This window comes from Aptenodytes patagonicus, chromosome 4 (genome assembly GCF_965638725.1).
Source record: "Aptenodytes patagonicus chromosome 4, bAptPat1.pri.cur, whole genome shotgun sequence".
Classification (NCBI taxonomy): domain Eukaryota; kingdom Metazoa; phylum Chordata; class Aves; order Sphenisciformes; family Spheniscidae; genus Aptenodytes; species Aptenodytes patagonicus.
Window position 1 is genome coordinate 232,224 of NC_134952.1, and position 26,617 is coordinate 258,840.

The following is a 26,617-nucleotide window of genomic DNA, read 5'->3' on the forward strand; positions in this document are numbered from 1 at the left end:
CTGGGATGCTGATGGGAAAAACCTCCCCTCTGAGCCGCCCAGGTCTCTGCAACCTCGGGACGCATAAAGCTACTCTTATGAGATGAAAACAAGCACGGGAGCAGCCTGGACTTAACCTTGGCACTACTCAGATATATTTACCTGAAGAATAAATGAAAATAATGATGCTCTTGGGAGAAGGAAGCCTCCACTGTCCTCCATTGGGCCACTTTATTGCTGTGTTAATGAATCACAATGGCTTCATGACTTGTTTCGGCATCCACAGTCGCGTTTGCCAGGAGTCTTTGCCACTACTGCCTTTCTGACTCCCTCCAGACAGGGTAACACATGCAAACATGCTCACACACATACAATATTCATTGCTAGCAAGGCTCTGCTTTCTCTCTCAAACGTGGGAGCTAATGTCCTCACTGAGGTCCTCGGGGATGCTCAAGGGGAAATTCAATTCTGCACCCGTCGCGGGTAAATTATGAATGGTAGCAATCAGCCCAGCAGCCCCTATATTAGCTGGTGTGATATTAAAGTCAGCGTATTTCACACATAATTTTGGAATGTGCTGCAGACTCTTGGTTTTAATTGGAAATGCCGTGTGAATATTGTGGAGATGTGAAAAGGTGTGTATTTTGGCCCTTGAAAAGGTGTGGGAGGGAACCTGAGATCTTGTGGGAAGCGCGTGAGCTGGACTTTTCTGCTCAAGCTACCAGTAACGAAGTGGGCACGAGCAACCTGTGAGCAGCCTTCACTGGGTTCTCGTGCTAAGGAGCGGAGCGGGTCCGTTCACACCTCTTAAAATCCTGTTTCTGGGCTGTTGCACCCTCTGCTTACGATCATCGGCTCACGTTTTCAAGGTACCTTCGCAACCACGAGGGCAAGAAATGTGAAAAGTGCCACGGTCTGCGGGCAATGAAGTTTTAAAAAGTGTGTGAAAGTCCTCGAACGTGTTCCCTACAGAGTTAAGTGTTCTTAGTCCAGTCACCAGGTAGGGAAACAGGAGTAACCTATATATACACACACATATACATGTACGTAATATATGCATATTCATTATACACATACACATAAAATATATATTATTTATCTCTCTATATAATATATTCATCTGTAGCTTGACAGCAAGCACTGAATCTGAATGAGTTTTAATTTAAGTGGAAGGAGGGAGCACTGTGAGCACCGTGTCTGCATATGGGTGGGTGCATAAAAGACGTGAGAGAACAAATGGGCAGATCCCTCCAGGCATTGGGGAAGTTACTAAAATATCCGGGAAAAAAATGCGGCACAAATCTCCACCCCTTTCGCCATCTCTCTCTGGCTCCATCCCTCTTCTACGACTCACCCAACATGGTCCCAAACCAATCCCTTGGGCTGGCATGTAATACTTGGTCCTCCAGTGGACCAGATCCAGCGTTTCCCTGGTCCGTGCATCCCACCAAGCAATGATGGAGAAGAGAGGAGCTGGGGACATCTCTGCTTTCCATGCGCCACAGTGTCCTAAACAAAAACACGCAACATGAGTGGGCAGCGGGTTTTCAAATAATGGTTTATGAGAAATACATGGTTTAGCGTCAAATGAGCTCTTCTAGCCAGGTGGGAAGGCAGAGTTCATAACCTTTTATTGCTGTTGCCCCACTGCATTGTTCTCTCTTACTGCTGGGCTCTGCTTTGCAGCAGCAAGCTATCAGGAACACGTTAAACCCAGGCCAGCCCTTCTGGAGGACCTTCCGCTCTCTACCCGGCTGTCCTGCTATGCAATGACCTTTTCTTCTCCTGGGATGGAAGAAGAACTTCTCCAGAGGTGCAAGTACCACGCAGAGAGCTGATCCTGCTCCTAAAACATTACTTGGGTACCAGTACGACCTAGAGAGCTGATTCTGAAATGAAGCTTGGGGCTTGCTGGTGCTATGGATCTGATGAGCTTCATGGGATGGTGACTGGGCTCTTCAAAACCACATCAGGGTGCATCTCCTCTCCACTGGCTGGAGAAGGAGCCCAGGAAACTAGTTCACATGGCGCCATCTGCCCTGTAGATGTCTAAAACTATGTGAAACGACCTATTTTTTAGTGCTAAGGAGTCTGTGCCGTGAGAAACCTGAGTAGTTGCAATCGTATAAATCAGATATTTTGACATAAACCCGCACACTCTACCCGAGCCCGGATGCACAAACTGAGATCCTCTTTGTAGCTGGGCCATAATCTGCCTGGCCATATATCTGCTTTTGGGTGCCTCTCTCCCAGCTGTTATACTACGGAAACGCCAGCACCGCTTGAGCTGGCAGAAGGTTTACACGGGTAAGCACAGCTCAGCGTCTATTCCCACTGGTTTCCCACAGCGACTTCTCCCATTCACGCCCTTCCCTGCTCCAAGGACAGCAGATTTCCCCTCCCTCCCTCCCTCCAGCAAGGCCCTTGGAAGAGCACCGTGGCTCTTTTTACAGCGCCGCAGCTTCTGCATCTATTTTTAAGCCTCCTGAGGACGAGCCTGTATAAGGAATAGAAGCCCAGCTGTAAGGAGAAACCAGAAGAGAAGGTGCCAAGCAGACTTTGGTCTCAAATTCATGCATAAAAATCTCTCAGAAATTGGTTCCAGATAAGGGGTGACCTACTCGGTTTGACAGCTGTGCCTAGAACAGCTGCCACCGCACCAGCCCCGAGTGCATCCAGATGTACCACCCCCCCCTCGCACGCTGTGGCCAGAGCTGCGAAACTTTCCACCCTTACTGTGCTCCTCGGTGCCAGAAGAAGCGTGGGACTAGACGTGCTGACATGACGGATGGCTTGTTTCTTTGTCCCAGTCTCTGGAGAGGTGATATTTTTGGGTGTTGGGAATGTCTTGACAGCTCGGTTCTCAGCGTCATGGCGTTAACGTCAGCTATCTGATTGCTCCAGGGTGAAATGGGCCAGGCTTTCAGAAGACTTTCCCATCTTCACTGCTAATTGTTCTGAATGACTGCTGTCAAGCCACCTTGCTCCCTATTGCCTTGGTGCCTCTCCATCTCTCTCCTCTGGGTGGACCTGCAAGCTCTTTGAGGTCTGGACTCTTGCACCTAGCACCTGGGAGAGCTTTGACTTGGGTTAGAGCATCTAGGAGCTACTGTAGAATAACATGAATGAACTCATCTGGTGGGCAACTACCACACAGCAGTGGAAATAAGCCTGTGTTTAGGAGATTACAAATATTTCTGTGGTTAAAAATAAAATAAACACACTGTAAAAGCCCATGAAATAGTAATTTCTACAGATTTCTGCCATCTAAGAAATGCTGCCTATTTCTGCTCCCATGCCATACTAAGCTGACTCCTCTTTCTCAAGGTTTGTTTCATCGAGAATTGTATGAATTAAATGTATTGGCCTCAGGGCCAGCCAATACCAAGTCTCACTAGAGCAAGACCCTGTACAAGTTTGGAGCTTGTAGAGTACCAGCTTGTACTCTGCCCCAAATCACAGAACCGATGGGCAAAGCATAGAGGAAAAAGGCAAAACAAAGCAGCAGAGAAGACAGAGCAGTGGCAGCAGGCCTCTTAGCTTCACAATTACCTTTCCACCAGCCAGCTATCCTCTGCAAAGGCTGGAAAAAGTGCCCAACCATTTTCTTTCTGTGGCTACTCAGGTGACATCTGCCACGCAGAGGACTGTGCCATGGTAGTTCGCACAGCAAGGAGTGGCCACACCAGGTGGCCAGTGGGGTACTGGCCACCAGTACTCCAGTGGGGTCTCACCAGTGTGGAGTAGAGGGGCAGAATCCCCTCCCTCAACCAGCTGCAATGCTCTACCTGAGGAATCTGCCTTCAAGAGATGATCTCACCACTGGTCCTCTACCAGTGAGCATCTGAGCAGAAGAACAGCAGTTATAAGGGTGGCGGATATCAAAATGAAGGCTGTAGCTTGCAGCAAAGTAGTTTAGCCATCAAAATCTTTGGCTTACAAATAGCATTTCCCCTGATGCATGCTCTCCAAGCCATTTCTGCCCACAGACTCATTGTTCATGCAGCAAATGATATATTCACTCCCAGGTCCAGCTGGTTCTGCTCATCTGGCTGAGCATAACTCTGAAGAGCCAGCTCCCAGTCTAGTCTGCTTGTGGTTTTAGCATTGGCACAGGGAACAGTGGGGCAGACCTTATAGAATTATAGAATACTTTGGGTTGGAAGGGACCTTTAAAGGTCACCTAGTCCAACCCCTCTGCCATGGGCAGGGACATCTTCAACTAGATCAGGTTGCTCAGAGCCCCGTCCAGCCTGACTATTGAATGTTTCCAGGGATGGGGCATCCACCACCTCTCTGGGCAACCTGGGCCAGTGCTTCACCACCCTCAGCGTAAACAATTTCTTCCTTATATCTAGTCTAAATCTACCCTCTTTTAGCTTAAAACCATTCCTCCTTGTCCTATCGCTACAGGCCCTACAAAAAAGTCTGTCCCCATCTTTCTTATAAGCCCCTTTAAGTACTGACAGGCTGCAATAAGGTCTTCCTGGAACCTTCTCCTCTCCAGGCTGAACAACCCCACCTCTCTCAGCCTTTCTTCATAGCAGAGCTGTTCCATCCCCCTGATAATTTTCGTGGCCCTCCTCTGGACCTGCTCCAACAGGTCCGTGTCTTTCTTATGCTGAGGGCTCCAGAGCTGGACGCAGTGCTCCAGGTGGGGTCTCACCAGAGCAGAGCAGAGGGGCAGAATCCCCTCCCTCGACCTGCTGGCCACGCTGCTTTGGATGCAGCCCAGGATACGATTGGCCTCCTGGGCTGCGAGTGCACATTGCCGGCTCATGTCCAGCTTTTCATCCATTAGTCCTGTGGAGAACCACAGGGCTGCTCTCAATCCCTTCATCCACCAGCCTTATTGATACTGGGGGTTGCCCCGACCCAGGTGCACCTTCTACCTGGTGACCCTGTGCAATAGCTCCACATGATCCTGACCATCTTTTGGAGCCTCTGTTGTTGCTTGTGTGATGATGTTGCTGCGCATACCCCAACTTATAGCCTTGAAGATGGATCTGGCTGGTCAGGACAGGCTTATATGCAGGTCAGGTGCAGAGTTTCCAGACCAAGGGTGTGACATAGGACTGATGCTTTCCAGGCTCAGATATTCCCTAAGTTCTGTGGCATGAGTCCTATGGGTCTTAGTCATTCGGTATTTTGGTTTATGGGTTACACAGTAAGGAAAGTTAGACACCCTGACACAAGGGGGACACAAGTCCATTTTCTAGTGAGGGGGTCGTAATGTAATTAGGTGGAATACATTGAAAACTCAGAAATTTCATTGCAGACAAGACTTCCTAGTAGCTGTTCTTCAAATGTTCCTGCCAACAAATTCATCCATGGAAAGGGAATGCAAAGTTGTCCTCAATAAGTGGATTTTATATAAATATTGGAATGCAAATTAAAATGTACAAAAAAGTCTCTGACCTACATTACCCCAAGGGCTGATAGTTACATAGCTGCTGGAGACAGCACAAGAGAAATGTCCCTTCGAATCATTATCATCCAAGATGAGATATTACCAGTTCTTCAGTTCTCCTTGTAAATCTTTTTGCCCTGGAAATGAGAACAAAAATCCAGCCAGCGTTTGAAGTCTGTGGCTTGGTTGATATTGCCAGAGGAATGGGAAAAATGGCACATAGAGAGAGAAATCCTCCTCTGCTGAGAGAAGAGTAGCAGATAGATTTCACCAGAATGGAACGGCCAGGAACCATGGGAGGAGATGTCCCAGGGTATACTGGTAAACTTACTGGGAGTCCCAGTAAAGCACAGTCCCCCTCCAGTGTTGCAGAGACCATAACAACAACAAATAGCTCTATCTGATGTTGTAGCAGGAGACCCTATGCCAGCTGGAAATAGTCGGCTTTCATCCAGGGGCTCATTTCAGCTCTTCAGGCTTTGGGACAATCCCTCTCAGAACTTCTGAACAAATGACCTCCCAACTGAGAGTATCTTCTGAGAGAGTTCATCTGCCACGAGCTCTCTGAAAGTATTTTTAGGCATCACAAGACTGATAAGAGTTAGCTGGTCATGTCTTCCCACACACTGTGATCTTTGGGTCGTGCAACACCTGCCCACACCAGATGAATTAAGACCCTTTGAAGGACTCATGAAGCAGCACAGACTGGGTGCTAGAAAGCCAGAGGCTGATACATCTGGAATGGGATTTTGTGATGTGCTTGAAATACCAGGGACCCGTCCTTCTGAGACCAGTGCCCTTCCATTGCTGTTCCTCTAGGACATCCACAGGGTTTGTCTAGGCTGTTTTTACCAGATCTAATATAGACCCAATGGCAGAAATCCCACAGCAGTCTTCAGATGTGTCAACAGGCTTTCAAGCTTTGCAGGCTGCTTTTAAATTCAGTGCAAGGAATGCTTTGATCAAATCCCAATGGATAATACAGGGATTTCTTCTGGAAAGGACCCATGACCATCCTCTTTGCCGCACGTCAGCCCTGTGACTTCCCTACGAACTGGGCAGGCCCAGAGCTGGCTCCTGAGTGTGCTCCTGGAGGGAATTCATGTCAGCCTGGCCTCGAGTCTGCTCGGGGGCATCATTTATGCCTGCCCTGGTCTTACAATCTGTCTGGGACATCTGCTTTTTGTCACAAAGAAAGAGGAAACACTGGACTAGAGGCATTCAGTTTGACCAACACCTCCACACTTACCTTTATGGTGCTTCAGTGCCTGGTGTCCAAAAAACAGGCTCAGGTACTAGGAAATTTTTTTTGAAAGCTTGACCCTAGTTCATGGAGTGCCTCGGTTTTCTCATCTTCTAAAAGCATCAGGAGACCTTCTATTCACATTGGCACATCAACTGTATTTCCATCATGCCTAGAGCTATACTAACCCAAAGACCTCCTAGGTCTCCTGCACCGGGCAGTTTCACTCCTAGCTTGCACTGTCCCCCCATTCATCCTGGTCCTCAGCCCCTCTCATCCTTCTTCTTTCACATAGGACACCCCAAACCAGCTGAAGGCATGGCTTTACAGGGGATCAGCTACACCGCACTAAAGCCACGCTGGCCTTTCTGGTTCAGAATTAAGCCACCGCTCAATTTGTCTGGGACCCAGCAAAATCCCTTGGCAGCCACCTGAAGTCTCTGCAAGAGCATCCACATGGCAGCCAAACAGCCATGTGGAAATGAGCCCGGATAAATGGTCCTGGTGGTTGCCTGTAACGGAGGAAGTGCTTAAGGCTACTGAGTACCCACAGGACTTCTCAGCACAGCTGCACCCTTGGTCCAGTTTTCTCTTGCGAAGGATAGCTGCTGATTTTGAGTTAAAGTTATGAACTCTAATAATGCCTGCAGAGACAACTGTGACCCCAGGGAAAACAGCCCCTCCTCCCCAAGCTTTTTCATCTTCCTCTGTTTATTCCTTCCTGATGAATGTTCATTAGCAGCATTGTTAGCAGCTGTTGGCAAAGGGCATTGTTTGTCAATTTGCAGCAGGGGCTTAAGACGAGAATGAAAAGCCATGCCTGGATTTAATTTAAAGCAAGGCCACGAGGCATCTGTGACTCTGGGTACAGTAGGCAGTTGCTGGTGTAGAGGACTTAAGTTTCAAAAAAGCCTCGTGGTGCAGCAAGTTTTGGAGGCCTGCTCGCAATTTTATCCCCCCCCATCCCCCAAGAAAAAGAAAAGAATGTACTCTCAATGTAACTGAGATTTCATATGAAAGGCCAGATTCAGCCCAGACAACCTGTGGCAACTGGTATCTTTAATTGTGTATGGTTATGTAGTTTTAAGTTTTTCTCCCCTCTCTCCTTTTCCTTTTTCCTGAAGGGTCATAGCTTGTGAAAAATCACAGTTGGATACCATGGGAATCTGGCCCATTTTTGAGCCTGGGTGCCATTCCCTGCTGCTTCATAAATACCTGTTCCAAAGTAAATTATGGGGTAAACTCGTTCAAGAGGCAGTTTGAGATAATTCCCACCTTTAGGCTGTTTCCCATGCCCTGAGCATGGCTTTCGGGAAGAAGAAAGGGGAAATAAGGAAAAAAAAAAAAAAACAACGGAGAGAAAAAACCAGCTTCTCTCCTAATAAAATGAGTGAAATATTAAATCATCACTGAACCATCACAATGGTTGATTTTCTCCTCATTAAAGTTCCCTGGAGGAGACTGGAGAACCCGGATTTCGCAGCTGGAAGAGAGCTGCTGCAGTCTCCGGGATGCTGTAGCATCACTGGTTTCCTCGTGGCAGCTAGGAGGGAGCAGCAGGAATAGTACTGGTAGCACTGGTACAGTCTTTGCTTTGCCTGGTTTTCATTTCCTCACGCAACGAGGACTCCCATTTCATCAGACAGGCATTGGCCGTGCCCTGCCCCAAAAGGGGGGAGCAGCCCCGTTGTGTGAGGCTCTGTACAGCCGCTCTAAATCATGGTCTTGGCTCCTAAAATTTGAATGAAGAGACCGGGGTAAGCTGAGCCCTGGAGCGGTGAACAGGCTTGCTCAGGACTGCATTCATCACTGACGGAGCTTAGGATGGATTGGAGGTCTGCACGTTCCTGTAGATATACTTCACCCTGCACTGCCCCTGCCTTAAAAAAAAACCCCGGCAAATTAAATGGAAGTCCTGGAAATCAAAGTATTTTCTCCCTCTTTCTTTTGTGAAGGCAGAGTCAGCGTTTCAGATCTCCCTACGTGAGTTATGAATCCACATCCCACTTTAGGACCTGACTTTGGCAGCTGAGAAGTGCAGTCCCAACAGTGGTCAACGCCATGCTCAATCCTCATTCCAGCTCCTCCAAGGTGCTCATGCATGTAAATTATGCTTGAAAATAGAGATTGTGTCCCAAAATCGCTTGCGGCGGTAGACACAGAGGAGCACGTAGCAGAGAGCCATAGGTTGTGAACGTAATGGATCTCTCCTTGAAGATCTTCGGTGCAAACAGTCTTGCAATGCTTAAGAAAAACTACAAATCTGTGAGACGTGTTTGACAAGGAAGCTATTTTTAGCCCTGCAATAGCACAGCCATGGTTGAGTATCATCTGTTCGTGCTGGATTTTGACTTTAAAAAACCAGAACCTCTTTCTATCTGAGCTTCTATCTGGAATTTGATTTTTTGGCTAAAAAGGCAGGCTTCTTGACAGTGTTTTAAAGCTTACTTGACCCAAATCCAACTTCACTTCATCTTGGCTTCCTCAGTAAGAGTTTTCCCCTCTCTGCTCTGTTTTATATGGTTTCCATGCCCTGACACGACCCCCATTAATTTCAGCGTAAAAAACGTTTGTCTGAAGACAAGAGCTCCTCTGGCTTTTTTCACCTTTTTTTCCTCCAAACCTCTGTTTCTGGGCTAATAATTTTTTACGAGTTAAGTGATTTCTAGTGACTAATTTGCAAGCTCCGTTCATTATTTCCATGTTGGGATTTTATGGGCAGGGAAGGTAAACAAATAACATTTGTTGCCATATAGCCCACAGCCCCCCGTTTTACTCTTTACCTCCGAGCCTGACTTCTGTTTGTCTCATGTCCTGTGGCCGTGTGGGAGGGATGTCGACGCCAAAACGTTTCCAATCCTTGCTTTGCTGGTGCTGCATGCAGACAAGGTGCGTGCTTGTGGAATGGAAGGAAAAAGAGTTATTTTGGGGGCACATCTCCACGTTTGGGGGGTTCACCTGCTTGCTGTGCACCGTGCCCTCGCTGGTGTGAGAGCGATGAGCCTGGGATGTGCCGCCTCATCAGGGCCACCTCATGTCCGACCCATGGTAGGTGATAACCAAGCTGGGTTAAAGACGAAAATTCCCTTCTTCTGTCTCCTACTCTTTCTCTGTTTTTCCTGTGGAATGCTTTTCTTCCAGGCACTAAGGCTGTTCTCCTTTTGCACGGGAGTTTAGCCTGGAAGGGTGTTTTCCATCACGCAAAATCAGGGGGGCTCTGGGTTGTCCTTGAGGGGAGCTAGGTTCAGCTCTTGGCCTTGCCATCCCTGCTCTTTTCCTGACCTATGGTGCAAGGAAGATACTGTTTAGGTTCACTGTACCTAAAAACAAAGGCTAGATAAGCCATAGTTTAATGCCACTTAATCCAGTGGAAATATAGCCATTATCGTCACATAAAGAGCATGTCCAGCTCCCATCATGCCGCCATTAGAAAGCTTTCGGTCAGGGAATTTTCAGTACTATGACCTGGGTTAAGAAAAGAGAGAAAAAAAAGAAGGAAAAAATCCATCATCCATCATCTGCTGCTGTTATAGCATCTTGAATACCTTCTTTGGAGTGACTGATACATCCAAGAATCTCCCGTCTAACCACAGCCCTTTTCACATTTCATCTGCGTATGATTTCTGCCCTTTCTGGAGGGTTTGGCATTGACAGTACAGCATTGCGTTTGGACTCTGACTGCTGTAATGCGAACGCTCTTGAGTGACAACATTAATAGGCTGTGCACAATGCCGAATGCCACCGTGGGAAACGTGTCATCTCAAGCAGAGATGCATCCCAGGCACCGCGGCTCGATGCGCTTGGTGTCTGTATGCTGAGCCCCTTGCGTTGTCACAGAGGTATGAGACAGGAGGCTCCCAGGGATGCTGAGCCAGGTTCAGATGCTCCCCACCGCTTTGGCAGGAGGAAGGAGCTGGAAAGCTGATGTAACTCTCCAGGGGATCCGAACTGGATGGGTCCAGCCGTCCCTGAAATAACCCCGTCCCCGATTCCACGTGGCCAATGGATCCCAGATTTCAGGGCTGCTTTTGGGAAGCGAGGAACGCGAACAGCAAGCTCAACTTGGAGCAAAGGGACGACTCCACCTCCCTGTAAGCCATGGGCATTTCCAGCCAGGCTCACAGGGTGGGGATCCACCCGCCGGTGATCTCCTGTTCAAAGGTTCTGGATGCTGGACCCCAGCAGGCTCCAGGTAACTGGTGCAAGCAGGTTTCACCTCCCCTCACTGGGAGCTGGGCTGGGTTCCCTTGAAAACCGATGGACAGAAATGCCCACCTTTTAGACTGCCAAAATTATTCCAAAATTTTGCCACTCACCCTCATTGTACCTCGTTTTTTCAGCCGAGGAAATGTCGATCATATTTTTCCCTTCTCCTCTGCCTCCTTGTTTGGTGTTTTAGTTCTGGCGTACCAGCCAGGGAGTTTGGCTGAGGAGTTTATCCAACTTTTTCACCTTGGAGGTTCAAGACAACCAGAACAGCAGCCCCGGCCTGAAGGGGAGTTTTGAATAGAGATAAAGGGCAAAATTTGACATTACAGAACAGCCAAACCTCTAATTTCTTATTATCTTCTTATTTTTATTCTTTCTTCAAATATTTGATTGTCATGTGCTGTTGAAAACATTTTCTGAGCTGTTCTCCCCCTCCTTTATCCCCACCTTTCATGTCCTTGTAGCTCTCAGCTTCTTCCCCTGCATCTCCTCCCATCCCCTGTCCCCCCCCCCCGCCCTCCCGGCAGTTTCCTACCACTCCTTCCCGCTCCACCCAGGCACCACAGTCGTGGGTGGGTTTATTTGCTCACCCAGTGGGGTAAAGAGCAAAAAGAGGAGTTCACAGTTCCTCTGCAGTCAGGACTTCTCCCTTCTGCTGCGGGTTTAAAATGAGCCTGTACACTCCTAGTAACAGGGGAGCCTGGTCTGGCTTGGAGGATCCTGCCTGCAAATCAAGCAAAAGAAGGAAAAATCAGCCTGCCTGGAGGAGCACCGTGGAGGAAGCAGCCATGGCACACAGGTTGTGTGAAAGAACTTGTGCAAATGCCCAATTTTGAAGCAGTCCGAGAATGTTCATATTCTTCTAAGCAGCGGTGGAGTTGATTTATAGTACACAGAGATAGGGGAATAATGAATCTTTCTTTTCAGCAAATGACCTGAAAAATTGGGGGCTGGAGTAGATTAGGAAATTTGATTTTCCGGTGTGGAAAACAAAGAATCTTTTTCAGGCTTTTTGAGCCTGAAAAACAAAACAAAACAAGAAAGTGCGTGCGTGCGCGCGCGCGCGTGTGTGTGTAATGTAGCACAACACTTGGTTTTGACTTGAAACAAAAAGTTCCCTTTTCTTTTCAGATTGTGGAACTAACTCTGCCTGAAAACCTTTATTTAGTTTGCAAAAGCAAAATGTAACTTCTAGTTGCCCACCCTGAAATAAGTTAAAAAAGAGCGTGATCCATTGCAAAAGGAATTGCATGGCGTAGGAAACCTCAGGAGCAGAGGGCTGACCTCCGCCAGGCTCTGAGCCACCCCGATGCAATACTTGGTTCCTCTCGCCTGGAAGCTGCAGGAACAAAAGCTGCGGATCTAGTTTAAGCCTTTGGCCCTCTGAAACTGCTGATCTCTCCCTCTGACCATAGATGGAGGCCAGACAGCTAATTTGGACTATTTCTGATAGTTAAAAATAGGTGAAAAGTTGCCAGTCATCTTGACTAAATTAAAGAGGTCGGGTTTTTGATTTCCTGGCCATGCAAGGTGCATTTCTCAAGCCTCGAGTCATTGCCCTTTCTGGATTCTCCAATAAATCACCATTCCTGGGCAAGGAAGTGTTACAGCTCCGAGATGTAGGGGGGAATGAGACACATTGGCAGGACTGATTTGCCAAGCTCAATGGCATTTCCCGTTGTCGTGAAAACAGGACAAAAGTGCAACTGTATTAGGTCAGACCAACCAAGATCATGGTAATATCAGGGTGATATCAGGGTAAGCATAGAGGAATATATCTGCAGAATAGTCTCCTTGACTCCAGTGATTTGCAAATCAGGGAATTCCTACGAGAGAGATTACATCTTTGTATTTAACAGACCTCCATGGGTTTTTCTTCTATGAGCTCGTCCTGTCATCCCCAGAAGCCATGTAACCTTGTGGTTTTCACAGCTCCACTGTACGTCTTGATTCTGCCATGTATGAAGGGCCACTTCCTTGGTTTGCTTTGAATTTCATTCTACTTCCAACAGTCATCTTGCCCATTTTCTGTATGTTAATGGAAATGGCAACTAGACCAAGATCTAAATGGAAACTCTTGCTTCATAAATCCCTTACCTGCTGAGGGCCAGGTGCTTGGAGCACATAACCAGAAGGAGAACCATGCAATGTGTGTCACCTTCTTGGATTGTCTCTGCTTCCATCTGTTATGGCCTCTGCGAGAAAAAGGATGCTGGGCTGGCTTAATATTTGGTCCAAACCATTATAGCTCTAATCTTGTCTTGTTAGCAGAGCAAGTAAGGGAAGGCCTTCAGAAGATGATAACATCTCTTCTTTCCTTCTCCTGTGCCCTGACCAGCAATTCCTGGACAGTTCTGTCCAGGAGCGTGGGACCCTTCAAGCCTGTATAAATGCTAACCTGAAGCAGCATTAAGAGATTAAACTGATGACGTGTTTCCCTAAGAAGCCCCAGCTCCCATGGAAACCTCCAGTCTCGTTATCTCTGCAGTGGATGTCCATGAAGTTTGACAAACCATAATTGCTCGGTGAGGTCAGGTTCCAGACACAATTCGCTTTTTCTCCCCCTCCTTTTCCACCATTCCTGAGGGCACATAGTACTTACTGTAACTCTACCCTGGCTTCTGCTGTTGTGAACAGATGGAGTTGTGTCTGACATCCTCAGGAGCACTGGGAGTCGCGTCAGTCCAGACCGACCTTTGAAATTGCTGTTTGAGCTCAGTGTGCAAGAAAGCCGTGAGACATCACCTCACCAGCCTGTAACTCGCTCACGTGGATAACCTCATACACTTTGTCCTGAGGCAGACAACATCCTAGAAATAGCCCTTAGGAGGCTGGTATTAAATTTGGAATTTATCAGTAAATGCTATTTTTAGAGCCCAGTAGCTGAGCTTGATTTTAATATTTTTTAATACCCCTGGCAAGTAGCCATGATTAAATCAGTCTTGATTTTAAGCTAAATAAAATCACTGCACATACACATCTGGCTGCTACAAATCTGTGTTAAGATTTTACCTTTTCATTATAAAAAATAAAAGCAAAGCCACAAAATTGCTCTTATTAGTGCTTTATGGTTTATATGATATAAAACTCTTTGCTCATATTTATTCTGGATGGTAAAGGCAATAACTGTGAACCATGACGGAGAGCTGTTTGCACCTGTATCCTAAACTGTCACAGAAGACTCAGTTCTTTGCTTCCTCTTCTCTTGTCACAGGCAGGAGAAACTGAGGCGAGGGCAGTACCTAGGATGAGGAGGGAACATGCAGGGGCACTGATGTTTCTACTACTGATGTTATTTTATTGCGACAGCCCTGAAATCCCATTACATCTGAAATGGGCCGAAATCCCATTATACCTGGAAGAGGTGATGGCACACCTCTGCTGCCAGGGGATGCAGACCTAGGAAGTGGTCACCCCTCTCTAAACTGAAGGGCTGAGCAAACCAGTGGTGGATCTGGCAACGCTCCCCATGGAGAACACACAGGAGAGAGTGTGAGGAGCTTTCCCAGAGGTGTATCTCCAAAAATTCCCCCAGTTTATTCCCTGAAATGCCTCTGCAACCCTTATGTTTCCTATGAAAGCACGTGGGTCGCTGGCCCACCGCTATTCACGCTGGCTAGTGCGCTCTCCCTGTTTCACCGTGGTCTTTGCTCTCCTTGCTGAAACCTCTTGTCTCAAATCTAGATTCAGCTGTCCCCAGGGCAGAGCTTTTATGCGGCCCCAAGCACAACAGGGCCTCATTCCTGACTGCGTGCCACCTCCTTTAGCCTGTCCATCATCTCAGCATTGGCAGTTGGAGCACCTGGAGGAGGAGTTTTGTTCATCTAGTTCCTCTGGTCTAGCATTTGCTAAGCAATCCTACCCCCATCACCGCTTGCGCTGGTGGAGTTTGGGCTGAGTGAATTTCTACCTGAAATAGCGACTTCTTGTTTCTTGCTGTACATCCGTGCAACACTCTGTTGAGCTGAGCCTGCAGCCCCATTTCCGTCCCTTCCCTTGTGGAGGGTGTCACCATGAACATCCCTGGGAGGATTTGTCACGTTAGTCATGGGACAGCACAGGTAAGAAGTTCATTGATCCTAAATGCACTTCCTCCCAGATGAATGCGTGGAGGCACTCACCGTTTCTCAAATCCCAGCTCTACCCGCTGGTCGGGAAGGTCATCCAGCCTTAATCCAACCTGGGGCTTCCCTCTTTACAAGAAAAGTTCTAGGTGGGACTAAGAAATATTGCAAAGTAGGCTGAGCCTCCCCCAGGACCCTCAAGTCATTTCTTCCACCGCTCGCTGGGCTCACCCTGCCTGTGGTACGAAAATAGAAACTTTCACAATGAACTCAACTTTATCCCACTTGTCTGTGAGCCAGGATTTAGGCTACGCTATAAATTATGATCCCAAGTCAGCTTGTGCCAGCCCTTAATTTGCGGTAACTTTATCCCATAAATGCCCCCATTGTTCAGTGAGGTGACACTTTTGCTTTCATTTCTATATTTATAACTTGCTTAATATCCCCTTTTACATACGTTTTCTTGGATAACAAAAGTCAGCATGCTTCCCTTTTCCTCTCCTTCCCCAATCCACCTCAGCTCTCATCCCCCTGCATAGGAAAAAAACTAAAGAGGGAAAGAAAAATCAGCTGCAAAAGAAGAGGTGGCTCCAGCCTAGTGGAGACCTGAGTTTTCCTACATGGTGGTGCATGTGAATGTCCACTGCGTATAGAATCATCATAGAATCATAGCACGGTTTGGGTTGGAAGGGACATTTAAAGATCATCTATATAAATATCATCTGCATTGGGAATGTGCCAACCCACCCAGATAGCTGTTGTTATCTAATGCAGGAGATATTATGTCCTGGGAGCAACCAGAGTCTCAGCTCTGCCACTAATTTTCCCCCCACGTCTTTGGGTTAAACTCAGTTCTCCATTTGAAAGACTCAGAGAAAGCAGGACGTCCCTCAGTAAGATCTTGCCCTCACAGCACAGCGGTAGGTTTGGGGTTGGGCTGGTTGGTTGTGGCCAAGGTGACCCACCATAGCCTTAAATCAAAGGCTCTCCAGCCTTTGCAACCATATAAAACTCTGCTTGCAGCATCTCACCTTGTTCCTGCTCAGCCCCAGCAAGACTTGATCTCATGTTGCCTTTTAGCAATAGGCTGGGGACCTGCATCATCCAAGCTGCCTTAGCTGCAGCACTTGGTTAGAGTCCCAAGAATCCACGGAGACCCAAGTATGGCGTGCGCCCTGGTGCTGAGGGGCGTACTGGGATTGTGGTCGCTGGCTTGAGCAAGCCCTAAGTGGAGAGTGCCCAAGGAACAACCCCTCCTCCTGAGGTTGGTGAAACCTCACCTCTCAGTGCCTAGGGAAAACATGGGTCTAGGGATGCTCCTACCCCCCAGCTGAGTATGTTGTCTACCCCAAAGTTGAGTCCTTACATCCTTAAGGCTTTAATTAAGCCCTTAAGCAAGGAAAACCGGTTGATTTCACCACTCCCATTTCCCATCTTCTCTGATCCTCCTTCAAGCTGCTGGTGTTTCGTGTGCCACAACTTGCCGTCCCACGGAGCGATGGACACGTGCTGAGTCTTGTCTTGCCCAGGGGTTCAGGGAGGCTCCAGTCATGATCCCAGTTTCGTCTGGGAAGGAGCAGGGAGAGGCTGAGCTGCCGTCCCCTATGCTGGGTCAGGTTGAATGGGTTCACTCCCTGTGGGGTAGCGGGTGTTTGGCTTCATACCTCTTTGCCTTGGTGCCTGCATCTGGTTTAAGTGAGCTTGCATGCCATCGTCAGAGGTTCATGTGGACTTCATATGTCTGGCGACGTCTCCTGCCGTTGGCCGGTGACTCACGGCTGTGGGGGATTTCTCCTGCCCACAGGACTCTTTCCAAAATCCAAGGACTGCTGGATGCATCTGGGCTGTGGCTGCAGCCAATGTCATGTTGACATTGATTATTTTTCTCTGCTGACACGGGGAAGTCCAACGGGCCACAACAACTCTCGCCCAATGTGATGGAGGCCAGAAGAACACTCAGAAGGCCCAGGAGAGAAGCTGGGTGTCCTACAACAGTGACTCCCCCAATGTGTGGGTCTCGGATCTCTGCTTTAAAGGCAGGAGGTTTGAAACCCAGATTGAGGGAAATGCCAAAATTTTGCAAATGATTGCTGCTCTTTCTTGGCTTGCACTCAGTTCTTATCACAGCTCCCTGATTTCTCCTTGATGTCTGGGGGCAGAAGGTTTGTGTCTCTGGTGTATGGATCCACATCAGCCAAGGTCTGGTTTGGCTTTTGCAGGTGAGTATGACGGCTCTGTATCGGCCCTACTGGTGCCAGGTCCTCCCACCATGAGCCACTCCTGTTTTATCGTCCTTTTTTTGGGAAACAGAGCACACAAAATGCTGTTGACCACAATGTGAAAGGGTTTTGCAGCCCTCTTGCCCCCGTCTTGTGTTTTTACCATGGTTCTTATGCTTTATATGCGCATGGGAAACGCGTCCGTGCACACAAGCACACATGCCTCTGCACAGATACATGCAGGGGGACACAAATGTTCAAGTAGTTAATGTGCAGTGTCCCGAACTACAGAGTGTCTCACCAGAAGAACAAATCATGGGAACTCAAGTATTTTTGCCTCCTGACCATTTTTTAATCCAAGACTTTCCTTTCTGCATAAACAGCTGCTTTAACCTTTCACTCCTCTAGAACAGAAAAACAACACACAAACACACACACACAGAGATGTGCGCACACACAGGCAAACCCTCTCCAAGACGGTCTGCCGCTTGTGTGTTGCAACACAAACCAGATGCTGGCGATTAAGCAAGTGCATGGCAAAGCTGCAAAAGGGGGAAAGTGCTGCCTGAGGGGGCTCCCAGAGTGAACGTCCCTCCCCGCTCCCCTTCCCCTGCACCTGCTCGCTGAAGCACCTCGCTTGTCTTTTCCTCGCTGGGACTGCCCTTTGGCTCTTTCTCTCCTATACCCAGGTACTGATTTGTGTAAGGTTTTCCAAAACAAAACTGTTTTTGAGACTTCCACCCTTCCAGCAAATTGGGTTGAATTTGGGTGGCGAGTTTGATGGCTCCAGGAGGCAGAAAGTGCTGCTGAATTTCATTTCTTGCTTTAGCAAAAGAGGCTAAAAACTTACCATGCCCTTTCTCCCTGGCAGGAGCCATCAGGCGCAGGCGCTGCCTGTCTGCATTTGCAGTGGGGGCTTTTTTCCCTGGTCTGATAGCTGTGGGTGTGAGTCCTGTCTCAGCCTTTTTTCTCCCCGGGTCCCTGAATCCTGCTCACCCTTCATCCTCTTCCTCTCTCCTTCTTTTACCATTCAATCTTCCCATCCCCAACTTGTCCATGACCACAACTCCGACTCTCCACCTCCATTTCCCACTCCTTAGTCACTCCTATTTTAAGCTTTCTGGTGCAGGAACCCATCTTTTTGCATTGTGTTTGCACAGTCCCTTCCTCAGTGGAATCCCAGTCCTTGCTCATAAACTTTGACATTACTTCAGTCTATGTAATAAATAATGATAAATCTCCCTGATTTAATAATGTTGTTCTGCTGATTCTTAACAAAGATTTTTCTCCTTGTCAGAGGAGAAATGGAAAAAAATGGAGATTTTTCTCTTTTCTTTTTCTGAGGGGAGGAAGCAATCTTTAAGGTCCTAAGCAAATAGACTACTAGAACTATCAAAATCAAATGCTTCCTAGCAATCTTCTACTTCTTACGATCACAATTTGCCAGAATAGACCTGGGTTTGCAAACATTTCCATCCCCTGCCCATCCTCCGACTGGCAGGTTGCACTGAGGGCTTGGATGAGTGGTGGTGGCAGAGAAAGGGACATCGGCATGAGAGACCCAAGGGTGCGTGGGGTCCCGTGGATGCCGCCTCCGCAGGTGACACAGCCTCTCTGGGGCTCTCCACGGGTGAAGGGTCATGAGTAAAAAAAATCCCTGCACCTCTCTGTGCCTTGGTCTACCTTTTCCCAAGAGTGAGTGACGATTTCCTTCTTCTGATCTGTGGAGGAAAAGCCTTGTAGAAGAACTAAATATACTTCCCTTCTCTTCTACTGCTTTCTTATTGATGGCAAAATGGCAAATCATCACATACAGCAATGTTCAGATTTTTTTCAGCAAGGATTTACCTTTTCTCAGGGGGAAGAAAAGAGCATTTTTCCTTTTCTCTGAAGAATTATACCTCATGAAGAAGAAATGCTTATTACTGAAATCTTATTTTTTCGGGACTTTTCAAACAAAAACACTCCCACATTTTCTACTCCAAAACCCTGGATCTGAAATCTTTAATTTCAGGAAAAGTCTTTGGATAAAAATTCACCTAAAAATGTTGAGACAGGTTCAGTTTAAAGTGGGAGCTACTTTGAACTTTGGAAAATGTTGACAGATGCATTTTTGTAGCCCTACAGCTGCCCGTAGTGTTGACTCTGCAGTTGCCCTGTGCAGCTGCCCAGAGAGGATGCTGCAGGATCCATTTCATGCTGCCAGACCCCACAGGGGAGGGCACGCATCCTTCCTGCAAACTGACTCACCTCACTAAGCAAACTAACGAGTTTAAGAGCCTCATGGAGGAAGCTACTTCTGAATTAGTTCTCTGCGATAATGAGATGACCCTTATTACTAAATAATTTCAGAAGGCTTTGCACTAATTCCCTCTTCCTGATGCATTGGCAAACAAGAAAAATGAGATGCTTTTTGTATGGATCAAGAGGGAAAACAGGGGAAGAATCTACCAATCAGCGATATTTTGTTGAAGGCTTGGAAGCTCTACAGGAGGATGCCCCATAGCCAGTGTTTTTTGTTCAAGAGCTGTTTCTTGCCCTGGGTGGATTCTTATTTTAGTGAGACAGAAAAGAAGCAATTTCCAGAAAGCTTCAACAGGGCTCAAGCACCTGTGAGTTCCTGAGAGCCTTTTGACAATGTTGTCAGTATTTATTTTTAACCAAATGAATAAGGGCAGCTCATTGAAAACTCTCTCTGCGTGTGTCTCGCTCCAACTGCTTACCCCTCTGAACGGTGCCCGCTGCCCAGGGATGGGTCCTGCCTTGCAAGACAGAAGTGATGCTGAGGGTGCCTCACCGAGTCCTTTTTTCTGCTGATAAACTGCCCAACAGGCAGAGAGTCCCTGCTTCATATCAGCCTGGGCTGGAGTGGGATGGACAGGTCCTGCTGAAGGGTCTGAACCCAGCTCCAGCTCCGTGCGTGTTTCTTTGACTGTGGGCAAGGTCCTGGAGGCCTCTTTGCCTCTGTTTCCCTTCCACAGGATTACGCTAATGTCTCTTACAAAAGCCCTGTGAAAATCAGAGCTGGAGCATCCCTCCCTGCTCTCCCTGACCTACACGAGCCGTTACTGTCAGGCGACGGGGCAAGTGAACACAGCAGGCAGGGGATCCCCTGGCTGTACCACTTTCCTTTTGGCGGCACAGACTGCCTGAAGGAGAGGTTTCCACAGCCCTCGATGGGTCTGTCCTCTATGTCTGTCCACGAGCAGCTGAACGGGGCTCCTGGTGTCATCTCCAGAGCCTCAGGGCATTGCACCCAACTGCTGTCCCAGAAGGGAGAAGATGCCATATCTGACAGCTCCATCTGGGTTTTGTCTCAGGTGCTCCAGACTATCCCAAAAAGCAACAGACACTTATGTTTCAGCAACTGAATCCCACATGAAGACATTCAGATTTAGCTGTGTTCATGGGTGCTGGTGTCCAAACTACTGGAAGTGGAGAAGAGGTGAGTACAGGCAGTGAAGCCTGGAGAGCAATTCAGCTCACCAGAGAGAGGTGGAGTCCACTGATTGCAAAGCCTAGATCTTATTTTGCACATTGGCATCTCTTGCCATTTGCTTTTCCTTCCTCTAATGAATCCTTCCAGACTATGGAGCTTTTCAAGTCCTAAAGCAAGGGGAGAGGCACTGTGCATGCAGGCTGCTTCCTTCATGCTAAGAACGATTCCTCACTGGGGTGTCCCAGGGATGCCCTTGCAGAAGAAAGGCATGTTTGAAGGAAGCAGTTCCATATGAATGCAGCACGTATTCACCAGGGTTATGGCAAAGGGCTGCACTTTACCTTGTTTCAATCTTTCTTTTCCTCCCCCCCCAAAAAAAAAAAGGAAAAAAGAGAAAAAGCCTTTTAGGTCGGGTGGGGATGCCAGTATTTACTGACAATCTCATGGTGTCAATCCACAGAGGTGCTGATTTCCTTTTCCTCCTTCCCCCCCTGGAAGCTGGGAGACTGTCATTAGATGTGGAGTGCGTAATGTGCCTTTACAAGCCTGGGAGGCTGATTCACGGAGTGTGCCATCCTGTGACCCGAAGCAGGATGGCTATTAACTCCAAGCAGTGGAAAACACCGCCGTTCCAGGGAGCTCAACCATCTGAACGTTATCCTGGTAGCCAGGGAAGGAGAATGGGGAGATGAGAACCAAAGGTTTAAGGTCAAAAGATAAGCCACTGTACGTGTGCATGGGTTAACGGGTAGACGGTCAGCAAGATGAATGGATGGAAACTGTAGGGACACAGTGTAGAGAGATGAAGACATGCACAGCAAAGTCAAGGAAGGATGCTCAGGTAAATGGGGTGAGCCCTGCCCTGCCCCACTCCCCGGTCCCCCCACTTCCTTTTGTACCAGCCAAGCAAAGGATAATGATGTTCAACCTCTAACGGGCAAGGCAGGACTTGGGTGGGAAGCAGGAGCTGAAGTCACGTGCCGGTGACATGTGGAGCATAAACCAACAAGCTCCAAAGCCAGACAGTAGATGTCTCTGTTATTCCTGTGATTATTCTCGTCAGGAGTTTTGTTAAACAGAAAGCCCCCAAAATTTCCTGTTTGACATCAGGAACCCCCCCCCCCCCCATTTCTAGCATCCTCTCACAGACACAGTTTCCTGCAAGGAATTTACTGCTGTAATTAGGAAAAGCTATTGAAATCCCAAGGGGAAGGGAAAAGGATTGGCTGGAGATCACACGGGGATGGATCTTGAGACTCTGGGAGGGAGTGTCTCCTTGCTCGATGCCACCTTACTGTCTTCTCCCGTCTCGTCCTTCCTTATTTCTGGTCTGCTCTGGTCTGGTCTCTCTCCTCCCCCTTCCCTCCAGCTCTGCAGCCTCCCCTTTCTCCAAGATCTTGTGGCCTCAGCCACACACAAGGTAGTGCCACAGGGTGGTTTTTTTCCACCGGTGGAAACCCAATGCACGCAGAGACGTGGTCACCGCAAGCCCACGGAGGCACCGGCTCCAGGGTGGGCGGCTGCTCCCCAAAATGCTCCCGATCGCCAGCAGCAGCAGCCAGCGAGTCCCTGCGCTGGAGGGACCGTCTCTGGCTTCTCGCAGGGAGGTAGCTGAAAAACCAAACATCAACAATAACGTGAACCCGGCAAAGCCCAGAGGTGCCACTTGAGAGCCAGAGTAGCTGGTGGAGTTCAGCAGAATATTCTCGGGTAACAGCAAGGTTAGTTGCTCCCCGGGGGAAGGTGGGTTTGCTTACTTACTATTAGTTTCATACTAGAAAAACATTTACTGGAATTTTTAGTGAATTATGCTCAGATGTGCCTGTGGTCAGTCCCACATCTCACCGAGTTGGTGTTACCACGGCATAAAGGAAAACAAGGTTTCCAGGGCTTCCTTTGGTCAATAAAAAAAGCCATAAATGAAATATATGGAGCAAAACTGATAAGTGTGGAGGAACGACGGCTTTGTTCAGTGGCCCGACTTTCATTTTTCCTCCTCCCCCTTTACCTTTTCTTTCACAGGCGAGGGAAAGGCTAACATCCCTCTTCATGGCTGGTGAAGCCTGCGGTGTTGTATGCAAGCGCTGAAGAGTTAGACGTCCCCCCCTTGTTCGAAGCCGATGTCCCCGCGGCTGTTTGAAATCAGGACGGGCTGCTCCGAAGCCAGAGGAATTTCACAGGTGTGAGGGAGCAGGTCATCGAGCTTCCATCCAGGCTGGTGGGTGGTTAGCCATTGCTTTAAGCAACTGGACAGATGGATTTATAGCCTGCCTACCACAGCGGGGCCCCAACCCAGATGAGGTTTCCCGAAGTGAGTGTGAAACAGATAAATAAAAAAGAAACATGCTACGCTGGATCAGTCTGGTCACAAGCACCCACCGCAAATTCGGTGTGGAAATAAAGCACTTTTCATTTGTCCAGCGGCAAGAGCAATTAACTATTAGAACGTAACGCTCTGAGGACCGTGGTCGTATCCTGTGCTTGGTCCAACTGGAAGCCTTCCTGGCAGATACGCCTTGCCAGAGCGCGAGGTCTCCGAGGGGCTATCGGCTGCCTTAGAAAGGTTAATCCAGTGGTCTGTCAGCTGTAAAACTTGTGATGGGAGACGACTCCAGGTGCACAGCGGGGGGAGAAGGTCCTGCCTAGCCGGTGGACTGAACTTAACTCCTAAATTGCCACAAAATTCAAGATCCAAAGTTTAAGACTTGGGATCTGTATTTTTTTTCTTCTTTCTTTTTTTAACGAAGCTGATGTCGGTTCTGGACATTTGGATCAAATAAATCCCAAGGACAGAGGGGCTCAGATAGAGCCTGTTTGTTTGGTGGCCTCCAGATCACTGCCAGTCAGTGTGCATCGTTAAGTGATGCATCGCTGTCTGGACGCAGAGACCAGCATGTCTGAGGACCTGGGTGTGACTTTACCCTGGTTTGACCCTGTTTTGAGACCTGAAACCAGGTCTGAGAACTGCCAAGATAATTCCCTTAGGCGTGCAAAGTCCCCACTTTTGTGTGCTGGGATTTGGACTTTGGGGTCAGATGGCACCTCTCAATGTTCGTGTCTCAAAACCGAAGCTCGATCCCTGCAATGAAGAGAAGGAGCAACCTTTGTGAGCTGCCGGGAGAAACAGATGCAAAACACAAGAATCCAGACAGCTATTTCACTCTCTGCTACTGACTTCCTGAGTGGTTTTGGTTAAATCTCTTCACTTTTTCCGTGCCCTCACAAAAAGTGAATCACAGCAGGCTTCGAGGAGGAGGAATGAAGTGGGGTTCAGCAAATCCAGATTGTCTTTTTCTTTTGCCTTGCCACTGGGCTCCCCCGCAAGGAGCCTCCTCCTCTTCCTCTGCTTTCTGTATTGCAGGGGCTGGTGATTGCACTTACCTGGGCATGTGAAGTTGGCTTCATCAGACCCTGTTCCCCTGCCCTGGGGTGGTGAGGTGGGCCCACGCAAATTCTTTTCCACTCGTTTCTGTAGGAAGGAAAGCAGCCCACCGTTGAGCCAGAGCTCCACGTGCCTCCTGCCTTGCAACTATGAGCTTCTCAGCACAGATCCGAGCCTTTTAACCCCAACCTGATTCCACGTGAGGTCCCACAGGGTATTTTTGTTGCCCCCAAACATATAATAATTGCAGGTACAATGTCCTGTTCAAAATTTACTTGTAAACTCACTAGAACTTCTACTTTTTTCTTTTTCTTTTTCTTTTTCTTTTTCTTTTTCTTTTTCTTTTTCTTTTTCTTTTTCTTTTTCTTTTTCTTTTTCTTTTTCTTTTTCTTTTTCTTTTTCTTTTTCTTTTTCTTTTTCTTTTTCTTTTTTATTTTTATTTTTATTTTTATTTTTTTTTTCCTTTCCCTTTTCCTTTTCCTTCTTTCTCTTTCTTTCTCTTTTCTTTCTCTGTCTCTTTCTTTCTTTCTCTCTCTCTTTTGTTCTTTCATTAACTTTTCTAATTTTCTCCCTCTCTTTCTACTCCTCTCCTTCTTTCTTTCTTTCTTTGTACACACCCCTACTTTCCATATTTTAGATCTTATTCCACTGCCTGTCCCATACTGAATTCTGGCACATTTTATTACATCTTTGGGGGTGGTTTTCCGTGGTTAAAGGAAATAAAAGGAACATCAAAGCCCTTGTGTAACACATCACCCACCTCTGTGGTGAGTTTCTGTTTGCATTCCCTGCAGCAAATTGGGCTTTCCAGCAAGAGGAAGGTCTGGGAGGGAAGGGGTAGGAGGAAAGGGGTGCATAAAATGGGAGAGGCACAGCTGTGTCTGAAAAAAAATATATCCCTGTAAGTCTAGAGATGCGTGGCTGGAATGTAAAGTCCGTTTCCCCAGGAAGGATGCTGAGATGGCTGGATACTGCCAAGAAAGGAGCTTCAGAAGCTGGAGGGAGCTTTGGGTCTTTCACTGCTGCTGTTTTCCACTGCATTTGGTTGTGGGTTTGGCAGCTCTGCCACAGTGGAGTTCTCCCCTTGGCCGGTGAACAGCAAGTGCCCATTCAGGTCTCCCAGCACAGCCCCCTTCTCACATAGCTTTGGAGAGATGACTTCAAGCCGTAAAGAGGCTCATGCACCATGGCCCAGCCAAGCACTGCTCTTTCTGCCAAGGTTAAAAATGAGGGGAATAACGAGCGCAGACGAGGAGAAGACACGGAGGCATGGAGCTAGGATGCAGTGTGGGGACTGGGGGTAGGGGGTGTGCGAGCTGACAGCCTAGGCCTGAGTTATTTGCTTGTCCTTCTGCAAAAAAGAGACCACGAGGTTCACCCCTGTGCAGAGACTGGCTGGACAGAGTGTGGAAGGTAACACTAAAAATATCCTTGGCCCGCTGGTTCCACCCAGTTGTTGCTTTCTTAGACAAAGATGTGTGTCTTGCATGCATCCATGTCCTCAGCCTGGCACCAGCCTGGGCCGGTTGGTCCCTCCAGGTCCTTCCCAGGCCAAGCTTCATCACAACGTGGCTCTTGAACTGGATTTTCCTTCCCTTCCCCCAGGTGGAGACAGCTGCCACCTTACCCTATAGTCAAATCAATATGTTCACCCCCCCATCTACTCAGCCAACTAGTCAGCAAATGCAAAATCAGCCTAAGCCACAGCCTAAGAGTCATCTCCTTAGAAAACCAGTCAAAAATATTTCTATATAATTATTAAATAATTTATTAAATATTATTTAAGGTTCTGTAAGATTTCTTCCCCTTGTGATTGCACTGGGCTCCACCTCAGAACCGTTTGCTCCGTTCCAATGATATTAATGGCAATTATTCCATTCCTGTCTTTTTAAATCATGGTGCCATCTATGGCCATAATTAATACATGCAACTTGTTCACATCCAGCACATTTTCTCACTGCACAAGTGAAGCAGGATTTATAATTTTGTCAAGAACTTTCTGAGTGCTCCTTTCCCTAGGGCTATCCAGACTTACAGGTTTTTACATTTGGTTTTGCAATCAGGAGAAACTTAATTAAAAAAAAAAAAAAAAAAGGCGGGGGGGAAGAAAAGATGAAACAAACAAAAAATCATGTGGGAACTTTCAAATCCTCCCTTGCCAGATTGGTTTTGTGAGTGAAAGATGAATTAGCCTTGGATGGAGCCGTGCCCCTCCACATCTGTAAGACATCCATAACAACAGCTGCTATATTGCAGCACACCTTTGATCCCGGTCGCCTCGCAGGCCCCTTTCCCTGCTATGTCATGCGGGTGTGTTTTGCCCAGCGCTGCTATGCAGCCACCTCTGGCCACAGCAGCGGTGGTGTTTAACAAAGCAGTGCAATGATTCCTGGGGAAGGGAGGACCTGCGAGCAGGGGGGAACGACCCGCACCCTCCTGATGGATGGAAACCTGCAGGCAAGTGTTTGACTGCAGGCAAGGATCTGCCATGGTTGCACCGAGGAGTCGGATGGGTGAAGAGCTTGAGGGCTGATGCCTGCCTGGCTTGGTGTCGGGGGAGCAGCGTCGCATTTCTGTTCAGATAAGGAGGGCGGTGATGTGCAGCAGTGCGGAGCTGGTGGGGAAGGGAGCCTGCTCCTGGCTCTTTCTAGCCCCGTGGCATCTTCTGGCCA